This window comes from Phodopus roborovskii, unplaced genomic scaffold, assembly GCF_943737965.1.
Source record: "Phodopus roborovskii unplaced genomic scaffold, PHOROB, whole genome shotgun sequence".
Taxonomy (NCBI): Eukaryota; Metazoa; Chordata; class Mammalia; order Rodentia; family Cricetidae; genus Phodopus; species Phodopus roborovskii.
This window is the reverse complement of record NW_026126511.1, coordinates 40,927,306-40,945,478: the sequence shown is the minus strand read 5'-3', so window position 1 is coordinate 40,945,478 and position 18,173 is coordinate 40,927,306. Positions and strand designations below refer to the sequence as shown.

The 18,173-nt window shown below is 42.7% G+C and overlaps 1 protein-coding gene across 2 annotated transcripts in view; it reads right to left on the bottom strand.

The window, feature by feature from the left end:
- Cysltr2 (cysteinyl leukotriene receptor 2) overlaps window positions 1-7,550 on the bottom strand; it is a 28,085-nt gene extending 20,535 nt beyond the window's left edge. For both annotated transcript variants that reach the window (XM_051195398.1, XM_051195399.1), the window contains exon 1: window positions 7,266-7,550. The gene's annotated coding sequence lies outside the window, so the exon portion shown is untranslated. The remainder of the gene's footprint in view (window positions 1-7,265) is intronic.
- Between the last annotated feature and the right edge of the window lie 10,623 nt (window positions 7,551-18,173).

Sequence of the window (18,173 nt, the reverse complement as noted above, 5' to 3'; positions counted from 1 at the left end):
ACTGAAGCTATGGACATCAAAATCCCCCCATACTTCTTACTTCCGAATTGCTGAATTAAGCCAGCTAGCTCAAAACTGTCTCCCATCCCTCTCCCCAAGTCTAATATTAAGGAGGCCAAATGTCTCAGACATTGACACAAATGTGAAAACAAAGACAGAGAGACAATGTAATGATTTAGACATTGTGAAAGCTGTGCTGTTTGTTTCCTCGCAACAGCCAGAGGCAGGAAGCGAGACAGAGCAGAAAGCACAAACTGGGGATTTGAACTCTGTCCTTTCACTTACAAGCTCCATGATCCCGGGCAGGTAGTTTTGTCTCTTACCTCAGTTTCTTCTCAGTGAACTGGGAGTGATAATAATAATAATGCGTAATTCGTGGATTTGCTCGAAGGATACATGTGAATGACACAGGCCAGAGTCTGTGTCTCAGAGAACACCAGAGAAAGGCTTGCTGTGCCTGCTGTGTGTGTGTTTGTCTCTCCAAACTCCAGACAACAGAGTGATAAACTAGTAACTAATATGCCCTCAAGACAGGGAAGTGACATCAAGACTCTCCTGAAGTCTAGACTACATGGGGTAGAACTGAGCTGTAGAAGACGCCAAACTCATTTTGGAAACAAAAAACTGCGTAAACACTTCAGATTGTTTTACTCAAAGGGTTCAAACAAATTAAGTTCCTGGGGGACAAAAAGGAAAACAAAGATAAAAATAACTGTGATCGTGACGGCTTCTAAATGAGGAACTGGGCGAAACTTCCAGACTAGGGTAGGAGGAAGAACACCCTGGGCTCCATTTCCACAGACTCAGTACCCTGGGGACTTCGATGCCCCATTCTTCCATCTGTCTCTCCCAGACTGCTGCAAGGGTTCCCAGAATGGAAGCTACTCCATGGGCCACCAGACTAATGACTCTTTGCTTGCCAACTGCCATTTATGCGTAGTCGCTATCTGGATCCATGGGGAAACGGTTTGGGGGGCAGCTCCACTGGAAACCAGAACTCACTGAATAAAATGTGTGTGGCCCGGAGGCCCTGAGAGGAGGTAGTTCTCCATGTCACATGCTCTACTGCAGAGACTGTCGGTAGCTTTGGGAGGCCTTCTCTGGCGATGTCCAAGCCTGAAGTACCCGCCTCAGCGGCCTGCGCAGTCTGTGTCTCATTTTTGTTTTGTCTTCTGCAGATAGACACCAGTTCACTCCTCCTTTGTGGTTCCGTGTATCTTGATGCCATTCTGTTTTCCACCGGGGGCTGCTCTCAGGGAACAGAGAATCCTTGTGGGGCAGGTGGTAGATTGCTTTAATATACAATTGCTCAGCAGGCCAAAGTCGCTGTGTGGCTACAAATACATGGAGAAATGTCTTTCTTATAATTGCCTTATCTAATGGTTTGCTCTGCAAGTAAGATTCCCATCCACCTCTCTCAAGAAAGGATTCCTCAAGAATCCACCAGGATCGATGGAAGATGTTCAGTCATCTGCCCTTCTTTCTGATCAAATTGCAGAATGCTAATACTCTAAGAAAATTCAGAAAGCTCCCAAAATAACTTCCAAATTTCACTTTCATATGTTAGTTCTGATGACCAGGCATGTCAAAATGTATAAATTAAGTTTCCTACTTTAAATGGTTCCTAAAAGACATAGTAGTTGGGTAGTTACCATCACTGAATTCTTCAAGCTAGTGACCTACATATGTCCTTCAGTTTTTGTCATCCTCTCTATGACCCATGAGACCTTACAGATGCAACCAGACCCTTTTCCTAAACCAGATGGCCTTCTTGAAACTACAGCTGCTAGGCCCAGGTTGTGTGCAAGACCTAGACACATACACACCAGTGTATCCATCTTCCAATATAAGGAGAAATTAGTCACAGAACATGCACATGCCATCCTGTGGTGCATATAATGCAGATACAGGTAGAAGAAGAGACAACCCAAAGAGATGCATACTGCCAGAGCCACGTTTAGGGCAAAGATCCAAAAGCGGGGCACTTGAGATGCTCAGCAGGTAAAGGCACCTGAAGCCAAACTGATGACCTGAGTTAGACCTACCATTGTGGAAGAAGAAACGCAACTCTAACCTATTGTCCTCTGACTTCTGCACACATGCTATGGCACAAGCACATGCATGCACGCGTGTACACACACACACACACACACACACACACACACGATATAAACATAATAAAAATCCAAACTTAAAACAAACCTACATGCATGGAAATATATGTACCCAGAATTTGATATCGCATAATTACCCTTGCACCTTGTGTTGATCCTTTAACAATAGCTGCTCTTATGGGAAGAAAGCAGATCCAGATAGGAAAGGACTGGTAGGAATAGAAGGAAAGGAAACCATAATCAGGATATATTGTGTGAGCAAAGAATCCATTTTCAATAAGACGCAAAAAAAAAAAAAAGCTGTTCTTTTTGTTTCTTTTGCAGAATACACACACACACACACACACACACACACACACACACACACATACACATTGACATCATGTTTGGTCAGTTTGTACATTTTAAGAGATTTCTCAAAAATCTTCCTGCACACAAAATACCTATAATTGGGGATACATTTACAGATAACAACTCCCTTAAAACTAGAGTCTTTCACAGTTTCATTCATTGTTTGTTAATGTCAGGGATGAAAGCTCCCAAATTATTATTGATCCCCAGGAATTAACAGGTATTAAAACCTTACTGAAGGTTGACATCCATAAATGTGAGGGACGCCCTGACTCCAAAATCAATGGATGGCATGATATCCTTCATCTCACCTCTCCCTTTGCTAAACCCCCTTGTTCCTTCCTCTACTGCTTGCAACGCCAACTTTTCGGCCATGTTCATCCTAACCGCTAACATTCAGGTACCTCGGTAAACAGATACAGCCATACACAGAAAACACATGTAGAAGGCTCTGGCCTCCTTGAGATAAGACTTAATTTTGTAAAGCGTTATTTTTGACAAGTGTTGCCCTTCTGTATGAGTCTCATGCTTTCATCAAATTTGGCTAATACCATATGAGTTCATGTGGATTAAAACCATAGATTTAAAAACTCTGGGGCTGGTAAGATGGCTCAGAGATAAAGGCACTTGCCATGCAAACTGATGACCAGGCTTGGTCCTCAGAACTCATGCAAAATTAAAAGAAGAGAACAGACCCCACAGTTGTCTTCTGGCCGCCACACATTTGCCATGGCCTGTGCATGACCCCGCCGAGACACATACCGACACACACAGGCACGCAATAAGTCTACATTGTTGGAACCTCAACTTCCTTTTTTTCTAGTTCACTTTGTCAGCATTAAGGGAGACTGTAGATAGCCATTATTATCTGATCTAAGTGAGGCTGCTTGCTTGACTCAATTATTCTGCATTGACTCTTCCTTCCTGAGTGCTCTGACTCCTAATCAAATGGCAGAGGACTGGCAAATACTGTCTTAGAGAATGCTAAGGTATACAGGTTAGTTAACTGCTTAACTGGGATGGGAAGAGTGCCAGAGAAGAGGAGGAGATGGAGGAGAAAGAAGAAAGGGGAATGGAAGAGGAGGGGGAGGGGAAAGGAGAAGGGGAGGAAATTCTCTCTTCTGAGTATGTATTTTGAGTTCCCCTTCACAGCCTAGTTATCATTCACGCAATCTTCAATTCCTGTCTAAATATCCCCTCTTTCACACAACAGAGAGAGAGAGATTCTCTAAACCTCTAGGCCTTGAATGCCCAAGGATTTCATGTCTTTGTAGTTATCTCAAAGGGTCACAGCAGCCTCTATTCTATCATATCACCAGATTGCCTACCGCAGTCCCTCTGTAGGCCTAGCATATGACACGCAAATGTGCTGAGATAAATGACCTGAGTCATCGCTTCCTCGTTTTATGTCTTCCAATAAGCGTCTGGGAAGAAGGGGGGATTTCATGTTTCTTTTTTGCAATGAAATGCTTATAAATTTTTTTTCTCCAAAATTAAGATCAAAGATCTGTAAATGAGAAGGCAAAGTCAGAAGGGCTCAGTGGTAGAATACTAGCCTAGTATGTGTGAGGTCTTGAGTTCAGTTCCTAACACTATCAAAGGGGAAGAAGGAATCTAAGGTCCAGGACACTCGGGTAGGGCCCGATGCAAAGGTTCCGATTTTAGCATTGTAGGAAACACCCCCAGGACAGCAAATTATCTTTCTGATTCTTCATCACCCATATCCCTGACAGAGATCTGTGCCTGTTCAAATTAACATGGTAAGCCACTTCCAAATCTTAGAATCTGCCAGCAGCAGAGTTCCTGTCTAGGCAGGAAGTGAGCTTACCATACAGAAACTGTTTTCTCTACCAGGGCCCAGGAGAGGTCAAGAAGGCCTCCACAGAATCATTGGAGAAGGCTTGTGTGGGAAACAGACTTTCATGCTTTTACTTTCAAGGAAAAAAAAATGTGTTTTAATAGCAAGGGGAGAAATAGCACTGGATTAAACCTTTATATCTTCTCTATTTAATTACTATTTACATTGCCAAAATGGACAGACTCCCCTTCCCTGTCCCTCTTCAAGTCTCTCCTCCCTTCTTGCTCTTCCTCTAGGAGGCTCACTACCCGTTTATCTATTTTGAAGCAATGTTTCAAGTTGTCAAGTCTGACCTAGAACTCCTGATCCTCCCAAATGTAAGATGACCTGCATGCCCCACCATAATCCAGTGTATGTAGCATTGGGGATCAAACTCCAGGCTTCCTGCATCCTAGGCAAGCTGACGCATTAGCCAATGTTCTAAGTAGCTGCATTATCCCTTATGAGTCTTTTCCTCTATATGCTTGCTCTTGGAGGACAAGATGTCTTTGATGCCTGCGTTCAGGACAAACAAGGAAAGCAGGAGGGGTCCTGGAGTCTGGGATACACAAGGTGCTCGATATTAACCATTCCGGAGCTGATTCTGACCCATAGCAGTGAGTTCCCATCAACCTTTCTCCACAGTGTGGAGAGGGAGAGTCCTCTCAGGTCCCAGGTAGATAGAGTCTAAAGAAACTAATTTTTCAAGTCTCAGCTCTGCTTTTCTGCCGTGTTACTTCACCTCTCTAAACTTTAAAACCCTCATCTGCTGAGGGTGTGAGAGTAAATGAAGAGAATGAGGGTGACCCGTCAGCTCCCTGCCTGATATACTACGTGCTTTCTCCATGTTAGTCACAACCACAACACAGTGTGTGACAATCATGGGCAAAACTCAGAACCGAATACAAGGCTTCTTTCTAGCCAACTGGAAAAAAAGAGCTGGGGCTACTTCATCAGGAGAACGAATCAGACAGACACAGTCAATTCTATTCAATTCTGTTTAATTTACTTTTGCTTTTGTTACATGTACTATATTAATTAAGGTGGAAAAAGATAATAAGCTGAGCCGTGTAAATGGCAAGTTTTATCAATCAGACGAGTCTAAAATTTTGTACACATGCTTTTTTTTTTCTCTTTCTCTAAATACAGATAAGGATTTTGAGGAAAAATAAAAGGGAGAGTACATATTGTAATTCTGTTTTGTATTCTGCTTTTTCTTGCCACTGAGACATGATAATCTCTTAGTGATATAATACCAATGCCATCATTTAACTATCTAATAATATACAGATGTAAAAACATTCATTTAATCAATTTCATAAAGTAGTTGTTATTGGGGTTGTAAGGATGTAGCCACGTACTCTAGACTCATCAGTTTGGTTCTAACTTAGGAAATATCCTAAAATCCTATTTCTGTCATGTCAAAAATGAGAAATACTCTCCCTATAGGTAGAGACTGTTCCATGGGCCAGACCAACAGACACATGAAAACATGTTTCTATATAGTACTCCATAAATGCTTGTACTTATCAAATATGCTAAACAGACACTCTCCTCTATGGGATGGAAACAAGAAGAAATTTGTTTGCCATGCTGCTGATCAAATCAAGGTCAATAGATCCCTGTGGGAAGCTCATGGCACAGGAGGGAATGATTCAGCCTGGCTTAGGTGCCTTTCATCTGTCTACTCTTCTGATATGAAATCAGTCTATTTTATTCTTAGAAGGACATGGGGGCCCAACAGAAATTTCTTTTGGAAAGCAGGGTAAGCCATTAGATCCCGTCTTAGCCACCTGCTGTACCTACAGTGTGTTTGTAAATGGCCAGATATTAAATGTCCATGTCCTGAATTACTTTGAAAGGTTATAAAAGAAAGCAAGTCTAGCTGCCCTGGTAGATACTAATACACACTGAGATTATTGTTAATATATTTAGAACCTTCTAAGGCCTCAACTTCTCTCACTCCTACCTTCGAAAGCTATAGAAACAAATCTATTTCCTTTAAGCATTGATGAATTGAAGCTTTCAAATGGGTTCTAATCTAGGGAGTTGGAGTGAAGTAGACAACAGAAATTTCTAAAGCTCTTATATGTACCACAAATTAGCTCTATAAGTTAGATTAGTTATGTAGTAAAAAGAGAGACTTGCCTCTAATTGTATCTTATTTTCCCATTGTTATTACTCTCAGGTATATGTTAGAGACAAGCAAGAAGGTTTTTCAAAACAATCTATTTAAAAAAAAAAAAAACCTGACCATTTATTAATAACAATTGGGAAGAAATAGCAAACACACAATCCATTAAAGACCAGTTAGTACCTGGAAATCAGGTTTTGGCTATTTGAAGTGTAGCTGTCTAATCTCCTGAGAGGCAAGGGGTTCTGACGGAGGTGCAGCCCAAGCTGGAAGACCTGAGTGGATGCTCTAAGACAAAAGGATTCCAAGCACACAGCAGGCATGCTGTTCATTTGCACTCTGAACAAAACCACTGAAATATGCCTTCCAAAATGCAATCCCTCTCCCAAAAGCAAAATTTTGGGGTAGGAAAAAAAAAAAAAAACTTATGGGATAAAATAACCGAAAGAGGGAAAATGTTTAGTACTTTATATGGCAATTTGCAATTGTGGTTCTGCAGACTTCACGGCAGTATGGATAAGGCACAAGTTTTACTGAAAGGAATGAATATAACCTTGTTCATACTTTCTAGATACAACTATGAAAGGAAGCTAAAGTCATATGCATAAACAACAAAAAAGGAAGGAAATACCCCCAACTGCCAATCAAGTCTGTCTCGTGGTAGCTTTTTCTTCCTTCCATGTTGTTGTACTTTTTTTTTTTAAGTCTACCACATATGTGGTAGAACAAACTGATGTTGAACAAATTAAGCTTATGTTCCACATGCCATTCCTCTAGGAAGCATCAAAGCACAACTCTGTGTAACAAATCAACAAACGGTACAACCCACCTGTGTGTTTCCTTCCAGTGCCCGGCCTCCTCCCGCTGCCCTGCCTTCCGACTCTGCCCTCTCTCCTGGCTTTCTCCCCTATGTGATGCAGCTCGTTCATTTAAAGCAAAAGTGAAACGGCCAACTCTGTTTTATGAACAGTGTCAGCCAATAGCAAGAAAAGAAGGAACTTGGGTCAGCAGGTCCTCAGCTTGGTGGCAGGATCGTGGGAATGGGTGCTGGATTCCTTCTTCGGAAGGCAGAGAATTTCCAGTTAGTGACCATCCTACCAAGTCACTCTGGAATTGCTGCCCGCTAATGACTGTTGTTTGTTTTGTTGGGGTTTTCTTGTCTTTTTTTTTTTTTTTTTTTTTTTTTTCTTCCTTCTTTTAATCAGATGTGATGGGCAGGGAGCTGGGCGTGGGGGTGCAGTTAAGTGGCTTTTATTTCTCCGAAAGGGTTTCTGTTTGCATGACAAGCCCGCCCATCAATTCCCCTTTTCACACTCAGCCCTGCCCACAGCTTTAGATAAAGCACTCTCACCACCCTCTGGCTTTCTCTGGCAAAGGTCAAAGGTCTTCCTCACGCTGCTGAAAAGCCTCTGTGAAGGTCACCGCTGGTCTCGTTGCTCCTGTAATGTGTCCCCTTGTCCCTCTTGCTCGAACAGTTACCTGTGGCAACTCTCTCGCTATGTTTCTCAATCCACCTGGCCCTTTCCCCAGCTTTCAGCCTGATTCTCCTTTGCCTCCTGGGACTGCTTGAATGAGAAATTTCCCCCCACCCCATCCCCTCCCATAGGCGTAGGTATTTGAACATTGGGTCTACAATTACTGGTGCTGTTTGACTTGACCGGGTGGTGTAGCCTTTAGCTGGTGGTGGGGTCTGAGAGTTTATAACCCCATTCCAAGTTCCAATTCGCTCTGTTTCACATTTGCAGTTAAAGATGGGATCTCTAAGCATCCTTCTCTGACTGCCTGCTACCATACCTCCCAAGCTAGATGTGCTCACTCGCGCTCTCTCTCTCTCTCTCTCTCTCTCTCTCTCTCTCTCTCTCTCTCTCTCTCTCTCTCTCTCTCTCTCTCCTCATAAACCCCAGCAAACTTCTTCCTGAGGTTGCCTTCTTCCTGAGATCATTATATTTTATTATAGCAACAGAATGGTAACTATTGCATCTCCTTTTCAGATTCTTCCTTTCCTACTATTTTGCCAGGTGTGAGCTTTTCCTAAAGATCTGTCTTCTGATCTTTCCTTCTTTGTTTCCTCTTTTCTTGTCTATGTATAACTTATCCTCTTTTATTTGTCATCCCAGGTCTTACTATCCCTCATCTTTCCGAACCATGCCAATGGAACCACAATAAGCCACCTGGTTAATCCAACCATAAAGTCAGAAGTTACTCAATGCTTCTCTTTCCCCCACTCCCCACACTCAATGCATTCCATTTGTTCTACCTGCAAAATATCTCCACTATCCCCAACCCTGTTCAAACCCTTTTCGTTTTGTGCTGCAGAAATGGCCCACATCTATAGCCCAGGTGCAAAGCATTTGCTTAGCATGTGCAAGGTCCTGGGTTTAATTCCACAAACTAGAAAGAAGAAATAGAAAGGCAAGGGGGGGGGGGGACAAATGCAGCAACATTGGGAAATTGAAATAAAGTAAAAGTGTGTTTGTAGATTACATCATCGTGTAGATAAACACACAACACAAAACCAGTTCAAACTAATAATCAGATAGAATAAGGTTGTGGGACATTCAGTCAACTCACTGAGCAGCTGCACTTCTGTATGTTAATAACCAATCCAAAAAGGAAGCAGTTAACTTCTACAGCATCAAGAAGAATAAAATATCAACTCAACAAGAAGGTGAAAGACATATACACCAATGGCTACAAAACATCCCTCAAAAAAAAAAAAAAAAAAAAAAAAAAAAAAAAAAAACAGAATAAGTAGAAATAAGGATGCTCATGAATTGAAAAACGTAAATGTTGATAAGATTTTAATACAATACAAATTAATACAAAGGATTGCTGTGTTCTCTATCAAAATCCCAATAATAGTTTTCACAGAAGGAAAAAAAACAATTTTAAAGTGTCTGGAGGCTACAGAATAGGAAAATAATTTTTTTTTACCAACTATATATCAGATAGAGGACTAATATCCAAACTATACAAAGAACTCAAAAACTAAACAGCAACAAATGAAATATTACAATTTTTAAAAATTGGATACAGGTCTAAACAGAGAAAATTCAAATAGCTGAAGAACACCTAAAGAAATGTTTAGCATCTTTAGCCATTAGGAAAATACAAATTGAAACTTACACCCATCAGAACTGTCTTAGTTAGGGTTGCTATTGCTGTGAAGAGACACCATGACCATGGCAACTCTTATAAAGGAAAACATTAATTGAGATGACAGCTTACTGTTCAGAGGTTCAGTCCATTATCATCATGGTGGGACTTGGTGGCATTCAGGCAGACATGGTACTGGCTATATCTTGATCAGAAAGCAACAGGAAGTAAATGGAGATGCTGGGTGGTATCTTGAGCATATATGAGAACACAAAGCCCATTTCCACAGTGACACACTTCCTCCAACAAGACCATACTTACTCCAACAAGGTCACACTTCCTAATAGTGCTATCCCCTTTGAGATTACAGGGGGCCAATTACATTTAAACTATCACAAGAATGCCTAAAATCAATAAAATAAATGATAGCTCATGTTAGGAAGGATGTGGAGTAAGGGGAACACTCATCCATTACTGTAAATTTGTACAGCCACTGTGGAAATTAGTGTGTCAGTACTCAGGAAGACAGTAACCATCTACCTCAATATCCAGCATATACCCAAAGAATGCTTCATCCTATCACACAGATATTTGCCCTGCCATATTCATTGGGCTCTATTTGTAATAGCCAGAAATTGGAAACAACCTAGATGTCTGTCAATAGATGAATAGATAAAGAAAATGTGGTACATTTGTCCATTGGAATATTACTTTGTCATTAAAAAGAATGAAATTCAAAGGTAAATAATGGAACTAAAACAAACTATCCTGAGTGAGGAAACCAAGTCTCAAAAAGCTACATTCTATAGAGCCACAGAACTTATGTATAGAATTGGGGACTAAGGGGGAGTAGATCTCCCTTAAAAAGGGAAATATAATAGACAGATATGGATGGATATGGGCCTAAAGCAAAAGGATCAAGTGAAAAGACAAAGTGAAGAGGGGGACTGTTGGGAGCACAGCAAGAAGTGATCTTGTGCCCACAGATCACTGGGGAGACCAGGAATATTAAGCAGGGAAAGATGTAAAACTTGTTCTTTCATCCAGAAAGTTGGGAATGAGAGGTGATTAGTAGCCTGGTGATCTGCATTTTATCTGTTGGGCCAGGCCATATCAAGTTCCTACAACCAAGTCTGGGAGTGCCTTGTACTCTAAATGACCCTAACAGCCAAGGACTCCCCAAGCTCCCACAACCAGGACCACAGGTGGCCTAAATGACCTCTAAGCTATCTGTATGACTAAGACCAGGCCAGAGCCTTCCCTAGGCTCTTAAATTAATATAGGTAGCCTATCTCCAGAACCGGGTCTTCTTGTAAGAAATGGCATGTGCTCTGAGTTGAGTTTTGATGTAATTATGCTCTCTTATACACCGATTGCACCTTGAATTTTTTTCTTAATTATACTGGGATTAAATATGGGGCCAACAAACCACCTAGAAACAGACTGGAGACTCTGAAGTCTTGATCCAGGTTGACAGTGATTCTGAACCATGTTTTTATTCTCACCTCTTCACTATTCTGCCTGCCATAACCACCTGCAGGGTCCCCTTCAGGTGAGGAAGGAGGGAATATGAGGAGAGACAGCTGAAATTAAAGGCCATTTCAGTGATAGTATGGAGACCCAATGCAGTAAAATCTTCCTAAACTATATACATATGTATTTGTCAGGGTTCTCCAGAGAAACAGTACTCATAGAATGAATGTGTGTATGTGTGTGTGTGTGTGTGTGTGTGTGTGTGTGTGTGTGTGTGTGTGTGTGTTTTAAGATGGTCTATAGACTATGGTCTGTAATACAAATCCCTCTTAATCAACAGGATAGATGCATATATGAACTCACAGAGACTAAGGCAGTAGGCACAGGGCCTGCACAGGTTTGCACCAGATGGGTTCCTAGAGCTGAAAAGAGGACACAGCCACCATCCCTAACTCAGAAGCAATCCCTAGCTGATAATCACTTGCAGATGAAAATTTAGTTTCCTCTGAGAGAGTCTCCCTGGGGAAACAAGCTACTCGGAAGGGTAAACTGCATGCCCAGGAGTATGGTCAACTCAGTGGCATCAGTGGAGGTTCTTGCCTCATAATGTCATGCCAGGGATTTTTTTCCCTTAATTTTATCTTATTTTTCTTTTATTTTATTTATATATTTTTCTCTTTTCACCCTGCAGGTCCTTCGCATACATATCAGCCTTCCAGCTTAGTGATCTTATAGGATTACGTGAGCAAATGAATAATTCTTCCCATGTAAATCTGTTTCTTGTTTTTTCTTAGGCTCCTTTCCTTCAATATGTTTTATCTTATTCCAATGTGTTTGGTTTTGCCTTATTGTATCATACTTACTATATATTTTGTTATTATCTCTTACAACTCTGTTTTTTTTTTTTAATGAGAGAAAGAAAGGGTGCCAATCCAGATAGGAGTGGAGGTGGGGAGGAGCCAGGAAGAGTAATGGGATTGGAGCCTAATCAGGATATGTTATGTGAGGAAAAAAAAAATCTATTTTCAATAAAAGGGGGAAAAAAAGATACCATAATTACTTTGCTTTCACTATTCTTTAAAGAACTGCAAACCAAAATTACAATAAGATACTACTTTGTACCCACTGACTATTACTTTTAAAAAATACCAAGTATTGGCTCTAATGTAAAGAAATTGGAACTCAAGCTCCCTGGTAGATCATAAGACAGTGTATCTACTATTAAGCACAGGATGGTGATTTCTTTAAAGAGAGAGAGAGAGAGAGAGAGAGAGAGAGAGAGAGAGAGAGAGAGAGTACCATACTACCTCTACAGACTCTTAAGCCCCTTGGACAGAAGGGGCTAGGTGGGGACCCCACAGGTGTCAAAAAGGTTTAACTCCAGAATAGGTCCATGTTTGAGAGTAGCTCTGCACCAAATGGGATTATTCATTTTGTTCAGTAAAACCAAAACAAAATAGTATTTTAAGCCTGAGAGAGGGTGAAAATAAAACATCAAAGAGTTTGGGAGCATTGGGTAGAAATTAGCAAGCACTTAGAAAATAAACCAAAATAACTGTGTTTATTTTGCTTCTGTAGCCTCCTTACAGGAGCTAGACTAGGACATGGACACCAAAGACCCCCCACCTCTGGACCAGCTCATGTGAATGCTGTGTAAATGCAGGCTCAGAGCTCAGGACAGCAACTAAAGGGCTTTCACACAAGCTGCCAAGCTTCCATCCTACCCCACGTCCTCTGTCTCAGCTCTGGCTCTAACCTCACCTAACCCAGGCTCTCCTCCAACCCTTAAAACCACTCATTAGCATCCAGTCCCATCTGTTCCCAGCCACTACTGCCAAGAGATGAACCAAAGGAGTCTTACTCACCCCACCTGTTGCCCCTTCAACCACTCTAAATCTTGACAGTCGGGAGAATGAAGACATCTCTTTGGAAGTTCCAGACTTCTCGTGTTGTGGTGATGGAGAAAGGGGAGGTTCTTGGAAACTTAATAAATATGTCTCAAATCTCTCTGGTAATGGCTCTGGCTAGCATAATGCAGGAGCTTCCCAGCACCATGTTCCTTCTTCATGCAGCCTCAGGAAAGGGACTGGAGCCAAGGATGCCCCATCTGGAACAAGGCCCTCACCGGACCTAGGGACTCTTAATAGTTGAATATCCCATTTGGAAATCCACAGTGTGTACATTTACCAGTAAGTGGAGAGAAAGCGCAAAGATATTTAAGAAATACTTAACTCTGCAACAATCACTAGGCTAGAGGTTTTATTCCTGTAATAAAAGTCCTGTAAAATAACTGATGACCATTTGAGTAGAATAAAGTGAAAAAGAAAAATTCCAGCTCTCACTCCCCAGAGCTGCCTCCTGCAAGTGGAGTAATGCATGTTGGATGTGTACATAAGAAAGATAAGAAGGAAATGCCTCTTTTTGCCTTCTCTGTGAACTGGTAAACCAGGGCAAGGTGAAAACTCCTGACTCATGCTGGCTTCCCTTTGCATAGCCCTGGCTGTCCTGGTACTCACTCTGTAAACCAGACCAGCCTCAAACTCAAATCTGTCTACTTCTGCCTTCCAAGTGCTGGGATTTAAGGCATGGGCCACCATGCCAAGCTTTCATGCTGGTTTACAATGATGCAGCTAGGGTATGTAGTCACTAGAAACTGAACTTGGAATTTTGAATTTGCTCTTTCCTTGGCTGCTCTCTGATCTTCAGTTTCCATGGTGCACTGAGCTATTACTCCCAGAAAGTCCTTGATCATGGGGACAAATAAATAACACACCCAAATGTTATGCAGCTAAGCTGGACTCATTGGTTGGGAAAGCCTGTCACCAGTCAAGTAGCCTCTGCCCTTTTAGGGCAACCCAGCAACTCTGAGCACTGTACAGGCAAAATCTTTACTAACAAGTACCTATCCTAGTATGCTTTCTGTTGCTGTGATAAACACCAGGACCAAACACAACCTGGGGAGAAAAAGATTTGTTTGCTTTACACTTACAGGAAAACCTGTCAGGAACTTAAGGCAGAAAACAGGAGGCAGGAAATGAAGCAGAGGCCTCTGGGAGAAGGGGGCAGTGCTTGCTGGCTTGTTTCCCAAAGCTTGCTCAGTCTGCATTGTTAAACCCCACCCCAGGATCACCTACCCAGGGGTGGCACCAACCATAGTGGCTGGACCTCCAGTATCAGTCAATAACCAAGGAAATTCCCCACAGGCTTCCCTACAGGCAATCTGATGGAGGCCACCCTTCAATTAAGATTCCCTCTCCCATGATGACTCTAGCTTGTGTCAGGTCTGTGTCAAAAACAGAAACAACTCATCAACACAGAAGCCTTTACACCTTATGACATGTAACCCTTTTTGCTGTGACAATTTGGCCAGCTGCAATCAGTTGTTCCCTTTAAAGAGACAGAGAGAGACTGAAAGAGGGGCTTTTATTTTATTTTGTCTTCGGTGGCACTGGTGAGTAAACTTGAGTGCTAGGCAAGCAGACTACCTACTCCACCACTGACTCCAAAGCAGTTTCAAGTAACCTAAACAACTTTCCTTGGAGGGGTTATGTCATGCCCAGGGCATGACTTAGAAAGATTAGGAGGCGCATGTTCGGTGAAGGGCACAAACTCTCACAAACCCTCTAATCATAATCCCAACAGCCCTACCTTGAACTCCCAGCAACATGCAAATTAGGGAAATGAACTTTGCAGCAAATGAATTTTTGAGGGACCTACTCAAGCCGAAGCAACAGCATTCCAGAAAAGAACCATGCAACTAGAACCTCAGCCAAACGCACACTGTGGGAAACATTCACCACCTCGGTTCCGAACTGCTCAACAGTCCCTTCTGGTTTCTTCCGGTCCTCACTGTGAGGTCATTTGCCCTGTTATCAGAACCTTGTGTCTGCTCCTGAGATTCTAAGTCTTCAGTCTGAATAGCTGAGCCCTTCACGTCCACTTATGTGACCCTCATTCTAAGTGCTGGGTAAGAAGAAACAGAGCTGGACCGAAGCTCTGGGAGACACACAGAGACCCTTCCGCGGACTTCTGTCTACTGAGAACCTTCCGTTCTCTGGGAAAGGGGAGGGAAAATAGCCACAAGGATAATTAAGACCAGTTCCTGAACTCAAGGGATTTCTAGGGAAATCATCTTTTCTTTGCATGTAAACTAATCATGGTGACATCTCCCAAAAGACAACCTGTGGGTGGGTACATGTCCCTGTAGACACTTTGATGTGCTGCCATTTGCTCATTTACTTCTTCCTCTGCTTGACATAATTTCCATGCAGCTTTTCCCCATCTATACTGTAACACAAACATTTCCCATGCCATCATAAACACTTTAGTGAATCACATATTCAAACAAGACATGCTGAAGTTAGAAAGACCAACTGTTTTCGTTGTTAAATTTTCCCCCATACGTGGAAACTTACCCCAAATTTAAGGCAATGGGGTATGTGGATGACTCTAGGCTGCCTTTAGTAATAGAAAGCAAGCTTGCAGTAATGTGGAAAGGAAGACCTCAAGAAGAATAATAGCATGGAGCTGTACCCCAAATCTAAGTCACTTCTCACAGCTATAACAAAGTATCCAGCGTAAGCTTTCAGTAGGAAAACCACTGATGGTCTCAAAGCTCCCAGTCCCTCATGGTGTAGAGGGCAGGGCAAAACAACACAGCTCAGTGTGGCAAGTCAGGACAGAGAGAAAAAAGGAATAAGGAAAATTCCTCTGGATTTCTCCTTCTACAGTGTCCAAATCACAGCCCATGAGATGTGCAACCCACACCCAGGATGGGTCCTTCCTCCTGTGAACCCATCCAGACACCCAGAGATGTGCTTCGATCTAGGTAGTTCTAAATCCACCCTGGTTGTCCATGGACATTAACTATCCCATATTCTCCATGCTCCGTTTTCTCTGGGTCAAAGCTGAATTTGAAACCAGAATTTTAAGTGTGAGTATAGGTGACAGGAAGAGGGCCCTTTCCAATAGCACTGGAAGCCAGTCTTGGCCCCAAAGCACCCCAGGCAAATCCCTTCCTCCCAGCTACAGGCAGAGGACATGTAGACCACACTGCCAGCAGACTTCTCTCTGGATTTCAACCTGCTGGTACCTGGAAGCAGTGATCACAAGGGCAGCAGGGGTAACAGCCAAAGTGTGTTTGCTGTCTGTCATCCCCTGTCATCTGTAGACAAAGTGAGCAGAAAAATCTGTGGACTTGGAGACATGGGGAAGTGATGGACTGGAAACAAATTACCACCTAAATGAAGACTTCCTACCCCAAAAGGACTCCATTTGTTACTTCCGCCGTGGAGAGGGGAGTGGCCCAGGCCCGGGGTCTGTTTGTATGTTTGCTATAGGCTCACTTCTTCACTTGTCCTCACTCCTCTCCGTATGTGTCTGTCTCTCTCTCTCTCTCTCTCTCTCTCTCTGTGTGTGTGTGTGTGTGTGTGTGTGTGTGTTGGGGAGGGTGGAGGGCACTCCTAAAACTCAGACTCTTGTGTTGACTCAACTTCTAGTTGTACTGGGCATAGGTAGGAGGAAAGAAAATGAGCAAAACATAAAGTGTTTTTCGCCATTGGCTCAGATGACAGCATTTCTGGGGACATATGTGTCCTCTGTAGCTCCAAATCCTCCCTAGATGGCTAGCCATGGCCCCATGGTGAATGACCATCTCCTGGGGAGAAAGCTGTCTCCTTCAGTCTCCCTGTGGCCCAGTCATAGTAATGACTTCTGCTTTGCTAATCTTTATCCCTGGTTGGTCTCTCTGTTCTCCCATCTCTGTGTGAGCCATCGATGTTTAAGCTTGCTGAGTGAGTCCAAGGTCTGGGGGCGGGCGGGGGGGGGGGACTGAGGAGCAGGCTGCTCCGGTGAGCTCCCAGTCATGGGAGGAGCCCTTGTTCACCACAGTCAAATACTCCAACAGCTACAGTGTGCCTTAGTCTGCCAAGCCCCAAGATGAGAGTTTCATGTATATTTTGTTACAAGTGTTGCCATGCTGTGTGCAATACGTAGTGTCTCATTTGACATGTAAATAATGAAGAGCCTCCTATGTATGCAAAATGGCTTTTGACATTAGAAAACACTAATGATATGAACCATAGAGTAAGACTCATCTCACCACATTAGGAAATTTCTCCTTCCTGGAAAAGAAAAAAACAAAACTGTGACTCCTCTTAACACTGCTAAGCATTATACAAGGCATACATTAATTTGACACTTACACTTATGCCATAGTTAAGTTAATCCCTGAAGCGGGAACTGCGGCTCCCTCTTTAAACTGGGAATGTGCAATATGGTGCCCCCCCCAATATTCCAAGAAAACAATATCAGAAAATGTGTCACACATTTGAGGTTTAAACATATTTTTGCAGTGGCCTTAATAGCTGGAGGCCTCATTATTCCTATTCCATAGAGCTAAGGAAATTGCATTATTTCTCCCAAGTCACTAGGGAGATCCAAGCACCAAGCCACTTAGGAAAAATACAGACAAGCCAATTCACTGTGCTCTTCACAAATGAGGCACGTGAGTGACTCCCACTGGGGACAGAACAGGGTGCATTTAGTGTTTCCATCTGCTCTGGAGAAGAAGGGGACAGATGCTGTGTGATGGAGGGCTTTTCTTGCTAGGCCAATCTGGGCTCTGTCCAATGGGGTACAGCAAGTACTGCAGAAGTGGCGAGCATCGTGTAACTAAGTCATTCTAACATCTTGTTTCCCACCCTGGGGAAGGGGCTGCTTATCACTTCCTTCCTCTGACATATACCAACCCTCCCCCATGTTGAGCACGCTGACTCATTAGGAGCCTAGAAGCATGGAACCCCAGAGATCTAGAAGGTGTTTCAAGAAACCAGCTCAGTGTAGTACATGCTCAATAAATATTAGTTGTGAATAAATGAAAGAATGTAATCAAGGCGGTGCTGGGAAGATGGCTCAGCAGTTAAGAGCACTGGCTGCTCTTCAAGAGGACCCAGGTTCAATTCTCAGCACCCACATGGCAGCTCACAACTGCTGTTAACTCCAGTTCCAGGGAATCTGGTACCCTCACACTGACATCAACGCACATAAAAATGAATAAATAATTTTTAAAAGAGAATTCTAGAAAAGAATGAAATCATTTTAACCTCACAGAGATACACAGGTGGTCCTCTCTTCCTTCATCCCCCCTTTATACATTTGCTTCAAAGAC